At 39.3% G+C, this 16,893-nt stretch overlaps 1 protein-coding gene across 4 annotated transcripts in view; it reads left to right on the top strand.

Annotated features, from left to right (window-relative positions):
- Positions 1 to 16,893, top strand: part of srgap1a (SLIT-ROBO Rho GTPase activating protein 1a) — a 114,551-nt gene that overhangs the window by 1,006 nt on the left and 96,652 nt on the right. The gene's annotated exons all lie outside the window — the stretch shown is intronic.

Raw genomic sequence — 16,893 nt, forward strand, 5'->3', positions numbered from 1 at the left:
GTTAAGATCAGACGGTGTTGCTGACCAATCAAGCAATCAAGCACGGTAACACCATGGTCATTGAATCAACTTGCAGCAGGTTTGGCAGTGTGGGCAGGTCCTAAGTCCTGTTGGAAAATGAAATCAGTGTCTCCATAAAGCTTGTCAGCAGAGGCAAGCATGAAGTGCTCTTAAATTTCCTGGTGGATGACTATGCTAACTGTGAACTAAAATCAGCAGATGACATTGCTCCTGAAATCTTCACTGAGTGGAGAAACTTCACACTGGACCTCATGCAACAAAGATTTTCTGTCTCTACACTCTTCTTGCAGTTGCTAAGACCCTGATTTGGAAAATGTTATGAAAAATGTATATTAAACTGTGGACCATCGGCATTGGAATACTGAGTGATTTTTCTCCTTTGCCCAGTTATGATGTTTTTGATATTGTTTCTGGTAGGCCTGTCACGATGGCAAATTTTGCTGGACAATAAATTGTCCCAGAATTAATTGCGATAAACAATTATACAGCTGTTTGGAGACCATTTTCAACTAATTTAATGATAATGGCATAATAATGCAAGTAGCTACACCCTCTTAAAGATCAATAAACTTTTAACATTTAACACTAGAAGACAAATATCCAAAATAAATAAACAATCAAAAACAATAAATAAAATGGATTATGAAATCTCTGTAAACAATATTACCCTTCAAAAAATATTAATCATTAAGCTCAGACAGGGAAAACAGGCAAAACTGCCGGTTTATAAACAAAAAGTGCAAACTAACAACAAAAGCACCTCATTCAAATAGGAGCAGATGCCTCAGCAGGCCATATGCGAATCTGTTGCTACTTTAGTCTGTCAGATTAAACCATTAAACGCTCCAGTGATTGGCAACTGTCAGGAAGACCGAGATGGCCCGTTTTTTTTTCTTCCCCCAGCTGGGAAAGTTGCATCGGTGCCGTGTTGCATTGCTGCGTTTAGTTGCTACTGTTTTACAACAAATGCGACATACCGGCTTGCTCAGGTTAAGTGGTTCACCACGGTCATTCGGTTTGAATCCAATGTTGTGTCATTAATCTAAATATGAGTCTCATTTTGTGACCAGAACTACTGAAATAAATTAACTTTTCATTTACAGTCTAATTTCCTGAGATGTACCTGTATATGATTTAAATTCTTTTGTTTCATGTAAATGGTTACATTATTTGAAATGCTTGTTAAGAAGGAATGTTAATATAATGCCATATGTACCCTTTGCAATTTCCGCAACAGCATGACAAAAAAGGTACCAGTAATATTTCTGTAGATCTACTTTCCTTGTCATCAGGTTAAAAACTACGCTTTTTTATATAATTTTCCACAAATATCAGCATCCCATTGAAGAAAATGTATCTATCCTCTTTTTACAAAAGTTTTCTCGTTTTTAAAAAATAAAATGGTGGTTCTTTACAAATGACAACAAATTTACCTATAGTAGATATTTATCAAACATATTAAAAAAAAGTTATCTTTTTTAAAAATGTCATGACTTTAAACAAGTTTTAGCTGGACTGACGGCAAGAAAGGTAAAGGATGCAGACCCCTGGCAGCTGTTTGTACTTTGTTTTGAAGACAAAATATTTTAAACAGAGAAATGCTTCATCTTTTCCCTTCTTTCCACTCAACGAGAAGAACTGAAATGATAACAAACAAAAATGCATTGGTATACATTGAACTACATATTCTAATCACTTTTTTATATAGGAAAACATTTCAAACTGACTGCTATTCTTTACACGTAGACATTACAGTGTTTATTGCGCTGTTAATTATGATGATTGAGAAAATATTTTATATTAGCGTGTTTGCAAGCACAGGACCTACACCTTTGTTCCCATGTAAAATCTAATTTTATAGGGGCTACTAGGTGGGACACCCTACCCCTCAGAAACATAGGGGAAATGGCTAAAAGCGAGGGTCAAGGGGCGGAATGGGATTGATCCTAAGAAGAACTAGTGGCTTCTGGGTTTTGCTTCTTTATTATTTCATGCCCTTTCTCTGCCCCGTGCAAGCGCTCACTTTAAAGCATAAATCTGCTGCTTATTTACTGAGGTGGCTTAGAAGTGTGCAACACTCTGTAATGATTGCCACCCTAACTCATCTTGTCTTCTTCAGGTCTCCCCTGCATGCAGAGCAGAGGTGTTTTAGTCACAGACAGACACACACAGGAAAGAGGCAGTTGCTGCTCCAGGGTAACCATGGGGATTTGGCCCCCAGCCAGCCAGCTCTTTTCTTTAGTGCCCTCAGTATGCTGAAATACCACCTATTCACATCCGTGTATCCAACCTTAAAGGCTGTTAAAGGAGGGAGGTTAGCAAAGGTCAGTATGATTTAAAGAGGGGGGTGGGTCACAAGAAGAAGAAGGGGGCCAGAGCTGTACGGGGAATTGCAAAATTACAAGTAGCTGAGCATAAACTCTCATTTCCAAAGAATGTTCAGGACCCCTTTCTTTCCTTGTGAGCGTGACTAAGGGCTTTCAATCTGTAATAGATGATGCACTATCATGGGGATGCTGAGCAAAAAGATGTCAGGTAGTGTCTAATTTTTCATGCAGAACCCAAAGGGAAAATAAAAAAAACAACCTCCTGCAGAGGAAAGTTGTTGCTTGATAGGCCAAACTGAGTCATAGCAAAAGTGTTTTTTTTTTTAAATTAAAATGCCGATTCCTTACTCTTGTCAGAATACGTCTAAAGCTGGATACCAGCACAGTACAGTACTTGCTTTTGCATTATAATACAAATTTGCTCCAGATGTTTTGAACCTGATAGTTTAGGAGTCCCGGGACAATTCGCTTCATCTGCAGCCAAAATGATCAGGAAAAATCTAAAAGAAAGACCATTGGCCAACAAAACACAGACATTAGATCATCAATATGCACAAGAATCCTGAGGTTCACAGTAACGCATCATTAGCAATTTTTGGATTCACATTTTTGTATTACAGCTTCAAAATCGAAGTTAATGCTTGTCAAGCACAGGCATGGGCCAGTAAGGAGTTCATAAAGTATGATCATCTTGAGTATACCATGCTTGTAGTGTAACACAATATTTACACACGCATTTTCAGCAAAATTGTTTACCATGGTCTAAATGCTTTTATTCAAAAAAGAAATTCAACAAATGTTCTAACTGCTGCAACAATAACAAAACTTCTTGACTATCAGAGTTATAATTATGTTATCTATGGTATTTATTAGATGTTACTTTGATTTTTAGTATGTAGACATAAGCAAAAATGTCATCTAAACAACCACTACATTTTGTAGTGGTTTCTAAAAGACTATCAAGTAGAATACTATATCATTGTAAAATTGTTGTCCTTTATGTTGTAACACTTGGAGCATAACAATCATATTAGGTAGTTAATTGGTTGGGCTCTCTGCTCAGGTAGCCAGCAACACATGGTGCTCCTTTGGCTTCAATACAATTTCTTTTTATTTTTTTCCAGAAATATTTCCAAACAGCCAAATACAGGTCCTTCTCAAAATATTAGCATATTGTGATAAAGTTCATTATTTTCCATAATGTAATGATGACAATTTAATATTCATATATTTTAGATTCATTGCACACTAACTGAAATATTTCAGGTCTTTTATTGTCTTAATACGGATGATTTTGGCATACAGCTCATGAAAACCCAAAATTCCTATCTCACAAAATTAGCATATCATTAAAAGGGTCTCTAAACGAGCTATGAACCTAATCATCTGAATCAACGAGTTAACTCTAAACACCTGCAAAAGATTCATGAGGCCTTTAAAACTCCCAGCCTGGTTCATCACTCAAAACCCCAATCATGGGTAAGACTGCCGACCTGACTGCTGTCCAGAAGGCCACTATTGACACCCTCAAGCAAGAGGGTAAGACACAGAAAGAAATTTCTGAACGAATAGGCTGTTCCCAGAGTGCTGTATCAAGGCACCTCAGTGGGAAGTCTGTGGGAAGGAAAAAGTGTGGCAGAAAACGCTGCACAACGAGAAGAGGTGACCGGACCCTGAGGAAGATTGTGGAGAAGGGCCGATTCCAGACCTTGGGGGACCTGCGGAAGCAGTGGACTGAGTCTGGAGTAGAAACATCCAGAGCCACCGTGCACAGGCGTGTGCAGGAAATGGGCTACAGGTGCCGCATTCCCCAGGTCAAGCCACTTTTGAACCAGAAACAGCGGCAGAAGCGCCTGACCTGGGCTACAGAGAAGCAGGCACTGGACTGTTGCTCAGTGGTCCAAAGTACTTTTTTCGGATGAAAGCAAATTCTGCATGTCATTCGGAAATCAAGGTGCCAGAGTCTGGAGGAAGACTGGGGAGAAGGAAATGCCAAAATGCCAGAAGTCCAGTGTCAAGTACCCACAGTCAGTGATGGTCTGGGGTGCCGTGTCAGCTGCTGGTGTTGGTCCACTGTGTTTTATCAAGGGCAGGGTCAATGCAGCTAGCTATCAGGAGATTTTGGAGCACTTCATGCTTCCATCTGCTGAAAAGCTTTATGGAGATGAAGATTTCATTTTTCAGCAGGACCTGGCACCTGCTCACAGTGCCAAAACCACTGGTAAATGGTTTACTGACCATGGTATCACTGTGCTCAATTGGCCTGCCAACTCTCCTGACCTGAACCCCATAGAGAATCTGTGGGATATTGTGAAGAGAACGTTGAGAGACTCAAGACCCAACACTCTGGATGAGCTAAAGGCCGCTATCGAAGCATCCTGGGCCTCCATAAGACCTCAGCAGTGCCACAGGCTGATTGCCTCCATGCCACGCCGCATTGAAGCAGTCATTTCTGCCAAAGGATTCCCGACCAAGTATTGAGTGCATAACTGTACATGATTATTTGAAAGTTGACGTTTTTTGTATTAAAAACACTTTTCTTTTATTGGTCGGATGAAATATGCTAATTTTGTGAGATAGGAATTTTGTGTTTTCATGAGCTGTATGCCAAAATCATCCGTATTAAGACAATAAAAGACCTGAAATATTTCAGTTAGTGTGCAATGAATCTAAAATATATGAATGTTAAATTTTCATCATGACATTATGGAAAATAATGAACTTTATCACAATATGCTAATATTTTGAGAAGGACCTGTAAGTCTTTCTTGTAAGCAAAAGAAAAGTTTAGCACCCTTTTTCATTTGGGGAAAGGGCAGGTTTTTAATGCTCCACCCAGCTAGATGAAACTCCAGGGACTCCTACATTTTTTTCTGGTATCTTACTGAAAAGACTTTAAACTGATGGAACATTTTTGCACCTTTAAAACTAAGTTTTGAACCCTTGGTATTCTTTGATTCTAATAATCAGCCTGCAAAGTTAAGCCTGATTTGTCCTGCCTGAAATAATAGCTCACAATCTATAAAGCTGAGGATTTTTTTTTTTCATTTGATCATTAAGTGACTGTTTCAGCTCCTGAGTTTGCAGTTGTAGGGAGATTTTATTATGTGTGAGTTTGCAGTGATAATAAGCGCATCAGCAATAAAACTTGTGATGGCCAGATGCAGAGTCTGGCGAGCAGACATGAATCACTCACGATACACAACAACAAGCAGTGAGGGAAAAGAGACAAAGCCAGTGTTTGATCATTAAGTCATACTTTGTAACTAAGCTTAAAAATGTACTAAGTACTTTTACAAATATTTGTGAGCATTTTAACTTTCTTACATAACCATAAGAATAATCCGTTTTGCATTACATTATTTTTTTTCACTACAGCAAATGTGTGCAGAGTTATTGCTATTCATATCAGGAGATGTTGGGTGTATAATATAGTTTTCTGTGGTGACTGACTGTCTGAAAGCTTTCATACAAAGGCTGTTCTGTGGCCTGGGTTGTCATTCAGCTGACATTTGCTTGTAAAATACTTTCCACCAGCCTCTTTATACATCCCACAGGAAATTGGAAGTTTGATATTGTCTCAGAAGGAAATTGTCCATTTATTGAAATGCTCTGAGGCATGTGTGATTAGGTTTTCCTAATTGCTAAGGACTGGCATTTAAAGCAAGACACCGCCTGTTTTGGAGAAACATGCATTAGGAAGATTGGGGTGAATTTGTACAATTTGCCTGGATATCAGTGTCTGTTCATTTAAAATATTACAGACCATTTTACAAAGGTCATGGCTACCATTTAATTTTCTCTGTTTAAGGTTATTTTTGGAATGTTGGAACAGCAACACTTGTGTGTTTAACTGTGGTAAAGGAGCTGGTCCCATGTCATGCTGTGGCTTAGTGTTTCTGAACTGAGAGTCATGACTCAGATGGCAAGACACTGACAGGCATCTTCTCCTAGATCATTATAAAGGCTGCCCTCTGACCTGCCTGCATTGCTGCCTGAAATCCGGGCCCTTTCCCTTTGCATGCTCGGGGAGACGAGTCCATGCATGTTTGAACAAAAGGGGGATTAAAGAGAGAAAAGTGCTCTGGGATAAAATCTGTCATTTGGTTAAAGATGCAATTAGTTAATTTACTTTATTTATTTATAGTTACATTCTCAAACAGGTATGGCATGGAAAAAACACATATGCATCGTTCTTTATACATAACCTAGTTTTAATTCAGCTTGATAGTGTTTAAATCTGTTATTTAGCTTTAAATCTGTCTTCATGCTTTTCAAACAAATGCATGTCTTCGGTTTTCATTGTTAGCAAGAGTGAAGAGTGTGGTCTGCTGTAAAAAAAAGTATGTGTACATTATGAAACACTGCTATGCTTTAGGGCTGTTCAGTAAGTAGTCTTTTTAGAAACACAAACAGAACACATACCTGAGTGGTTATTTTCCAGTCAGGACTAAAATATGTTCTGGATTCTCTCTCTAGCCTCTTAGTCCTGCAGTACTACATGTGTTTTGTACAGAACCAGTTCTTAACACGTAGAACCAGCGGTACTGATGGTACACAAGCTCCCATTAACGGTGATCAGAAGTGATTTTGATATCGCCCCGTTTACAGAATTGTTGGTGAACAACATCTATGCAAATGTTTGAATGATTCAGTTCAGTTTCAATTCAGTTTATTTATATGGCACCAGTTCACAGCAGGTATAATGTCAAGGCACTTTGCTAGACAAAAATACATGCAGTCAAGTTTAGTTTATTATGCCAGTCTGTTCAAAAGGAATATATCCAAACCCAGTCTCTTTGCAGTAATTCCACCTCCCAAATCCAGTCTTTTCAGAAGCCCCTCATACCAAGCATGCGTGTGTTGACAGTGGAAAAGAAAGGCCTCCCTTTAAGCAAAAACTGGTTTAATATGAACGGGCATCTGCTGCAACCGACTGGGAGTTTGAGAAGACAGAGCAGACATACAAAAATCACAGAAAGCTGGTCCAGGAGTACTTTCTTGGTCAAGATCTTGTTGAGTAAGATATTTTTACGCCAGTCATGATAGTGGGAACTAAATACGTACTTGGGTGGCACATGGAGAAAAAGTTTTAATCAGTGCAGCTCTGTTCTTGGATGTTGCCTTCAGTTTAAGCTCAATAATATTCAATACATTTTATTTCTGTACCACTGTACAGGGTACTCAATAACTCTTTGTGTAAAGTCTGGAATCTGCTACATACTAAACACATATTGTCTCCTCACCCTGCTACAAGGACTTACCAGGGTTTGCCTTTGTTTTAAATGTGGAGGTCAATCAAAATACTTGAAAAGTTGAAGAAATTATATTTATCAAAGTTTAACAAATCCCACCATACCACAGTCTTTGGCAGCTCTTTCATCTGCATTGGAAGTGGAATTTGGGTCCTCCCCAACAAGCAACATTTAGGCACCATCATGATCACTGGCATCTCTGTCCGGTCTTTGGTAGTAATTTTATTTTATATTACTTCATGGTGAAACTCTTAAGCCATGTGCACATGGAGACGAGCTTGGGTGTATCGGCAAAGGTATTTTGTCGTTTACGCTTTGCGTCCACACAGACCATTTTTTAAACAGGGTTCCAGAGTGGAAAGATTTCAGAATGCTGGTTCCATGATTCCATATGAAACACATCTTTTCTGAAACAATGACATTGTAGCTCCACCTCTCTCCCCATAACCAGCATGCACCTCTTTGTTGTCATGTTGCTGTATTTACCTCGCATGAGTTTTCTGCGCTTGCCCGGTGTTTTTGTCCACTGTTTTTGGTGTGTTTCTGTGGCAGTGTCACAGTGCCACCAATGGGCCTGGCTACACATACTACAGTGTTTTCAGTGATGCTGCGTGCACTTGTGTGGACAGACATTTTTCTAAACCGCTTTTGACTTGATGGAGTTTTTTGTCTTCGTGTGGAACGGGCCTTAGATTTCCTCTACATTCTTCTGACCTCAACATATTTATGAAATGATAATATCTACTTCAAACTATCTTTCAATAGAGTTGCAACTTTCGCTCTATGAATACTTGTGATGCTTTGATGCTTAAGCCCAACAGGCATCTCAGAGGTGTTGATGGGGGTTGGGGTTTGAAATACTAATGGAATTCTGATACCTTCTGGACCTCATTTCACTGTCCTTTCACACATCTACCATCTGTTTTTACTACCCACTTCTTTTGTTACTACTTGCATGTTTCCAATAGGTGGCATGGCTCTGGGTTTGCCTTTTGTCTACAAGTAAACGTTTCCATGCTCGGTTGAGTTGTTATTGACCGCACCATCTGTTGCTGCTCAGCCGTTTTTGCTGTTTTTATAAACTCTGTCGAGCATAAGCAAGGCTTCACGCTCCCTGCTGTGCCCTTCTTTGGAGCCACAAAGACCACAAGAACATCACTGCAGCCCCACCTAACCTTTACTAACCCAGGTCTATGTCTCTCAATACCTACAACGAACCAAGAAGCCAGGCAGTTGCACCCCAAACACTGTTGCTTTTGCTTAATTGCACATCCAGTCAATGGGAAGCTGCAACCACCCCTGATTGCCCTCCCTCCCCTCCACAGCAGTGGGACTCCAACTGAGGCATTTTAGACTTTGAATGAATAATATATATACAGAAAGATAAGGTTTTTAGCTAGCCAGTAAAACTCTCTGGGTTCTGCTTCTCTTTTCTCTCTCAGTTCAACATGTTGCGGCATAGAGAAGAATCACCAATGTGTGTGTGGTAATGAGCTGAACATTGGAGGTTCAGGGTTTAAAGAGAGTTGGACAATGCTGAGGGAAAGGTATAAAATTATGGATAAAAGTGAATTAGGAGAGATTTTAGGCAACTTCGTGAACAGTGTTAATTCTTTTAACTGACAGCAGAAGCTTAGCAGACGTACAGACAGGAAGAAAGGCAGACAATTTGACCATAAGGGCCGACCTAACGCTTGTCTCCCAGGAGGACTGGATTAGGAGGAAGGAGATTGGGGGATGGGACAGGATGGCAGGTCAGGCCCAGAATAGGTCTGGACAGTGGTCTTATGCTTTGCTTTGAGTTTTTTATCTAGAACATTTCTACACCAGTTGTTTAAATATTTTTGATGGATTTAAATACTTTAGGTGGTAAGCAAACTTAGAATTCTTTAAAAGTTAGCATCTATACTGTTAGACAATAACTACCTCTACTGTCGTTTTTGTATCAAACCTGAGAGTTACTGAAGGGAGAATATGTTAGGAAGATAAGGTTTAATAAAAATAATAAATTAAAAATAATAAAATGTATTTAGAAACTGAAACTTAGATTTGAGAGGCCCCCCTTGTTTCTTTCCATTCTAAGTAAGTAAGTAAAGTAAGTAAGTACCGTAAGTAAAAGTTTATTTATATAGCACCTTTCACAGACATTAAATGTCACAAGGTGCATTACAGAAGTGCACAATTATACATTAAGATAAAACAATAAAGGCACAAAAAATGTAATAAAAACCATCACTATGAGGGTAGTGGTAAATATAATAGTTACAAGCCTATAGTAGCATAACTACATCCAACGCACTGGAACTGTTAAAAAGATTTGCAAAAGAGATAGGTTTTAAGTTTGCTCTTAAAAACGTCCACAGAATCAAGAGAACGTAACGAGAGCGGGAGATCGTTCCAAAGCTTTGGCGCAACGGCCTGGAAGGAACGATCTCCTCTTGTCTTAAAACGGGTGTAAGGGGCCTAAAACCATTACTAGAAAAGTCTCATGTGTCTCAGTACTCTGTGTCTCAGGTTGACACGGAGTAAGGCCAGGTGTAGCTTCTAGGAAGAGAAAAGAGACAGAACATAAAGTTAAAAACTGAAATAACTGCAAATAATTCAAAATTGGAGGGTAGTGTGAGAATGTAGCGAAGAGGGTGAAAGTGGTCATTATGTCCTCCAGCAGCCTAAGCCTATAGCAGCATAACTACAGAGATAGTTTCAGTTTTAGTTTATTTATTTATATAGCGCTTATTTACCACAATGTCGTCTCAAGGCACCCCACAAAGGGTCTGGAACCAGGCCAGACCAAACCACCGAGTGCCAGAGCCCGGCCACCCCAGAACGGGCCACGTGTAGGGGCACTAAGTAAAATAATAAACTGATAAAGTTTGTCCATCTAGAGCCCACTGATGGCCATTGTTATACTAAAAACCACAAAGATCGGGATACCTCTCTCTGTCAGACTGATTATAATCATTGGAAAAGAGAAGGGGTCACTCAGGTAGCAGAAATGGAGGGTGTGTTTGCACCTCAACCATAACTGAGCCGGTTTAGGCTAAACCTGACTCCCCCTTACTCCATCCAACAGGGAGGGAGGAAGGCGGAGGTAAAACATAAGGAAGATGGCCTAAGCCACTCTAACTATAAGCTTTATCAAAAAGGAAAGTTTTAAGCCTAGCCTTAAAAGTAGACGGGGTGTCTTCCTCACGGACCAAAACCGGGAGCTGGTTCCACAGGAGAGGAACCAGCTCAATCACATTGCTTGTATCGGGTCTAACGGGAGGAAGAGCCCGCATAATCAGCGGAGCATGAAAAATCAAATATCCAACCTAAAACTAACTTCACCACGGTCAAAAGTCCGTGGTTTTGCACTTTAATGTCCTTGTTCTCATTATTTCCATGCCTGAGACAAAAACTTCCTCATAAAGTTCAAAATTGTAACTTCTTCAGGCAAACTTTGGAGCTTTACCAGTCCAGACAAGGACATCTCTCCTCTCCGCTTCTTCTGCCATATCACCCCCACCTCAGAACCCCTGTGGGCTTACTGGGCTGTGGTCCAGATAATTATCCCAGTGAATTATTTTATTCTTAAAAACATATATAAGACATTCTTGCATATACAATAACAGAGAGAGTATTTGTATTTTGTGAATTTATCTTTTTATTTTTTTATTTTTTTATTGGTTCACACAGATTACTGTAATGTGACAATATCACACAGTAACGTTAAGAGCGCCACAGCGCACTGCACTGATGGCTGGAGGCGTGGCTTCAAGCCATAGCTCCAGCTGTCAGTGGGTCAATGGAAACACAACAGGTTCCGTGTGAGTAGAAAGAGACCAAGTGGATTGGAGCAGCGCTGCCTAAAAAGAGCCAGTGGAAATGGGGCATTAGTAATGGTGGGGGTTTCTTCAATGCTTTTGTAACCAAGTGTTGTTGGTCGGCCCAACGGTAGTCCTTTATTTATAGGTTCAGTCAACTCAACAGGACAACTCAAGAACTACTTCCTTTCTTTCTTCAAAGAGTCTCCCAGATAGAAACAGGGTGTCAAGGTTAAAATACTCAACTTCATATCCAGGGCTTAACCTAATAGCTTACATCTGTGTTACCAAACAAAGTCACAACAGGTCAGCACTCTGCAAGACATATTTCAATTAGAGGAGAAATAATGGGAAGTTTTTCATATTACTAGCACCACAAACCGAGTGTAACTGTTTTCTACTTTCTAAAATTGGTTAACACATCTGAATAAGAAAAGAGGATGTTTGGAAACAAATGTGTTTGCAGAAAGGTGAAAGGTCATGGGTCTTTTTTTTTCACATATTTTTCAAAACAGTTATTTCCCTCCACCAGTGTCATTCACTTCCCTATAGAGCGTTAACACTTTACACAGCTGAACAGAATTTTAATTTACTAATTTTACAGCTTGGTGCTGCCCTTCCCCCATTTTTCTTTTATCTGCCCTAACCTCATGACCTGAGTGATGGAGCCATTGAGCCCGTTGCCCCACTAATCAATAGCCAAAGACCACCCCTTAAGGCATAACAGCTCTGAGAAGAGTTTTTGGTGTGTAGAGGGTTCATTGTTACAAAAAGAATTCCTTCTTGCAGCCTAACATTCTTTGCAAATGGAAGTCTGATTTATTATGGCCTAAAGTGAAGAAGTGATTCCAGCCTTATATTTAAAAATGCTGCATAATGAGGTCTTTATGTCCTGGACAGCATAGAATGTCTGCACTCTTTGATGTGGTCACCTCTGTTACTGTATGGTTCCCGATTGGTGGTCTTGGTCTGGTTTTAGTAAACCAAAAGGATAGAAAGAGTTTCACATGTGCTTCGCTCACAACTTATCAGAGACACAATAAAGGCTCATTGTGGTTTTTGCAGTAGGAGGAGACCTGAGCTCCTTGTACAGCAGCAGTGGTGCATGTTTGAGCAGCCTTAGACCAGCCTCATAAGCTCCGGGCTGAAGTCTTCCCTCCCTCTCTAGCGATGGAAACTAAAGCCACAGCTGTGGTTCCAGCCACAGATCTATGGAGTGCCCCAGAATTAAAATAAAGCATGGTTTACGGAAAAGGATCGTCATCCTTCTTCCTTTTCTGCTCATTGTGATGTTTGTGAGTGGTCACACAAGGTCCCAGATAGTACTACATGAAGCTGCATTCTCACTTAGCCCTTAGAGTAAATCTAACAGATCAAATGCCAGATAACAAAACAAACATAATGATAGATTAACTTCTAGAATTTAATTAATAATACTTTCCTTGGTACTTTCTAAGCATCTCTTAAGCAGCAACTTTCTGTGAAAACTCAGATTCTCTGGACTGCTGCTCAAATGTTTCTGTAAGGGTTACAAATAGACTGTTGTCAAATCTTTCACATCACAAAGTTGTTACACAATAAATAAAATTAACATTTCTTTATAACTAATTATCTTTGACTACGAGGTTAAGGTGAAAAAGCTCCCATCTGAGTCATCAACTATTCGTAGGGTAAGATCAATAATGGGCTTGTTAAAATAATGCTAGAAGCAACTTTGAATCTCACTTCTTTCTTAGGTACTAGGTTTAATTAGGGTTTTTTTGGTCAAAGTAGCTCCAGTGTTGAATCTAGGCTGGTGCTGGTCAGTTCTTTAATGGTTCTATAGAAGAACCATTATTTTGGTGCTTAAAACGTCTTACCCCGTTAAAGTGGAATCCTCCCTCTGGCTTTGTCTGACCCTTTGTGACTGAGTGGAGCCCTTGGAGACAGTTTAAATTATACCATTAATCGTTCCAATGTCCTGAAATCCCCACAATAATTTAATAACACTGTTTTTAACTACATGCAGGGTTTCTGAATGGTTCACTATCCAGTCCGACCAGTTTCTGATTGGTCGATCAGTGCTATAAACAAGAATCAGACATAGAATTTCAAAGTTTTATAAAGAATACGTAACGTTATTAAATGGCTGACAGTTTTTCAGAATTGAGTTTTATACTGCTTGGTTTGGAATCAACTGAAAATAGCCACTTTAAAGAGGAACTAAACCCCAATTCAGCTTTTTTTGCAGATAAACTGTATAAACTGGGTCTTAAGGTTGCTTTCTTACTTGCTATGTTACTGTGCATTGTTTTTTACATTTTCATGTAAACATGTTTAATTCTGCAATTTATGTCCTAAAACCATCTTAGTGCTGCCCTTTGTTGGTTGAAGCGTGGTTACTGCAGTTGAATTAACCTATTGGTTCAAGCGGTACAGCTTGGTACATGTCTACGTCACAGCTCCCATGTTCAGGTATAAAACCATCTCAGTCAGACACACGCCCCCGTAGCGAGACAGGAGTTGAAATTGCGAGCATTGATCATAGCATTTTATGCTTTATACCTTTGATTATATGCTTTACTTGAGATAATTTAAAACTACATGTAGAAATAAACTTTCTGAAAGTTTATTACTGCTATGAACGTTAGCCCATGTTAGCAATGATGCTGCTAACCTCAGTGCCTTGAGCCTGCGAGCTTCGAACTGATGAGGCTCAGGCCCACTGGGCTCCACAAAGTCTTCGTCAGTCTCCGGTGAAAAATCCTCCACCTCATAAGATCTATCCGTGATGAAACTACCAGCGTCGCTATGACCAATCTTGTCCTCCTGACATGCCCCCTTTCGCTCATCGCCACACTTGGCACTGCCCACTTTCGTGGCATTTTTCTGAATTTGTCTGGGGGCGCGGTTATGCTTTTAAATCAGGTTTGGTTGCACTCTAACCACATCTATACGTTAACATACTTAAGCCATGTGATAAACTTTAATAAAAAATATTGGGAAGGGACAGTGAACTTATATTATTTCATAACTAATCTGATGTTTTGTTAATGTTTGTTAAAGCTTAGAGGTGTTAGAGCTTGTCCTAAATTAGGCGGGAAACTAACTCTTGAGTTTAAACATGGTGCTCACAGCATCTTGATTGGTTCTGTTGTTTGGCCCAGTCCAGAGTTAGTGCTAAGGTAGCAGCAGTTTATCAGTTACCAGATCCAGTGCTGATCGCAATGGATATTAAAAGAACTGGTGTTAAGCAAGGACTTTAGCTAATTAAGCAATGGATGCAGTTTGTTAGAAATATCCTAAATGTACATTTGTATTGAAAACATAATTTATATATAAATTATATTATACAAATATTTTTAAGTGTTGCTGCAGCATTTGTTTCAAATGTTACCCAAAATAATGGAAAAATTATTAGTTTGTCCCATAGATTAAAGTTTAAAGATAAACAGTTTGCAGCAGTAAATGCCCTGTTTCTTGCATCTAGATGATGTCATTAGGAGAGTGCCAGTCAGCTGTATAGAAAGAAATAAAAAATTACATGGAAAACATTCTGTGAGGTTCATTGCGCATGTAAATTAGAAGTCTTTTGCCAACTATGCAAGATGTTTGCAGTTATCTCAAACAATCAGGATCACGGGGTTAGTCCTCATTGTGGCAAGCAACATATTCAGTGTTGAGTTTCTTCCCCCCTTTCCTCACACAAACCCTGGAAGGACAGCTTTCTGTCCAAGACGATTTGATCTCTTCATGAGCAAACACTGACCTCTGCTCTCTGGTCTGAATACTCCAGTATTTACTCTGCCAACTCAGTTGGATCTGTGTGCCAGTTGTTTAGACAGCAGATTTAGCATGGCTAGTACTCATTCAAAGAAAGAAATCTTTTTGACCTTGTTTCTGAAAGGAGGAAACAATACACACGAGGAATTAGTAGTGAATTTACTTACTTATTTAGTTCACTTTTCTCTTAGCTTCTTGTGTTTTTAAAACATCCAGAGAACCAAAAGGATGGTCAGAAGAGTTTGATGCTCTAAAAAAACAATAAAGCTATTCTGTTGAGTATTTTTGCTCCTCCTTGCTCATTACCTTTGGATGAATGTAAGTACTATGGTAAATCTGTTTGTAGCCATAAACCCTAATATAAGTGAAAGGTGGTGTTTCTTCTGTTTCCAGACCATGACGGTCCATGTTTGTTGGGACTGGAAATATTTTCAAATAGCCAAATTAGTCCTTGTGAGTGAGAGCAAAGGGTAGTTCCTTTTTTCCTTTTTGACTGGCAGTGTGCAGCAACAGGTGAGGGAGGGTCAAGACTGTATTACTTTATGCTAAATAGAAAAAATGGCAATGACTCTAACTGCAAATTTTGAAATCCTGGTCTAACAAGATATACTAGTAACTCATCCATGCCTGATTTAAGCGGCAGTAGGTAACTTTTGTAAAAAAAAAAAAATGATTTTTTACATATTTGTTAAAACTGTCACTATTACCTGACAGCAGAGTATTATACATATGATCTGTGAAAAAAATCAAGAAACGACCAATCATAGCCAGGGGGAATGTTTTAGCAGTGCCAATCACGCTCGTATATGCACCCAATTGGAACCTACTTAGAAAACAAAGACGGGTAAACAGATTGAGAGTGATGACAAAAAGCAACCTTCGCGTTCACAGCAGGCTCCTCTGTGGGGGAGAAGCTGAGGAGGAAGGGCTGTAGCACAGCTGGGAGCAAGGGGCAGGGACCTGTAAGGTGTGCTTGTTCAAATTTTCAGGCAAAGTCCATGGCTTTCTCAGAACTCCCTTCTGCAGCTTTAATTACAAGATGACACGTCACTCTGGTAATCAAGCAGTGCACAAGTTTTTTCTTTGACCACTTTAGATTTTTGACCAGCATCATTTATATTCTGCACAGACAGTAATCGTAGAATTCTGTAAGATGTTCCCATAAAAACACTCGTGTTATTTATGACAAGCTGTGGCCAGGTAAATTAGCTTAGTGGTCAAGTATTTTTTAAAGAACTAGACAAACGTCTTGTGTTTACATTGCTATTAATTCACAGTTAAGAAATAAGTACTTTTAGCACAACCAATCATAAGCCCTTCTATTTCAGTTGTTTTAACAATATATAATTTAAAAAGTATTTAAAATTGATGACTGACAGAGCCAGAAGCCTTTATTCAGTTTTGCTGAAATGTTGCTATGTCATTTCTATTTATGGTGGCAGTTTTTAGGTTAGGATGAAGTAGAGCACATTGCTGTTTGCAAGACATCCCCCTAGATTTCTGACAGAACAGCTTATTATAGTTTAATGAAAGTGGGAAGAACTGCAAAGCAAACTTTGTGTTTTTATTTTTAAATCAGGCTGGCCTAGAATTGGAACAAGCATTATGTTGCGTGACCTGTCCCATTTCTTACAGCCTTAAGTGGAGCAAAGCCTAACTGGCAGAAATGGTCATAAAGTAAAATGTTTACTGAACACTTTTTAAATCTTCTCTTTATTTTTA

The sequence above is a fragment of the Girardinichthys multiradiatus genome, chromosome 2 (genome assembly GCF_021462225.1).
Source record: "Girardinichthys multiradiatus isolate DD_20200921_A chromosome 2, DD_fGirMul_XY1, whole genome shotgun sequence".
Classification (NCBI taxonomy): domain Eukaryota; kingdom Metazoa; phylum Chordata; class Actinopteri; order Cyprinodontiformes; family Goodeidae; genus Girardinichthys; species Girardinichthys multiradiatus.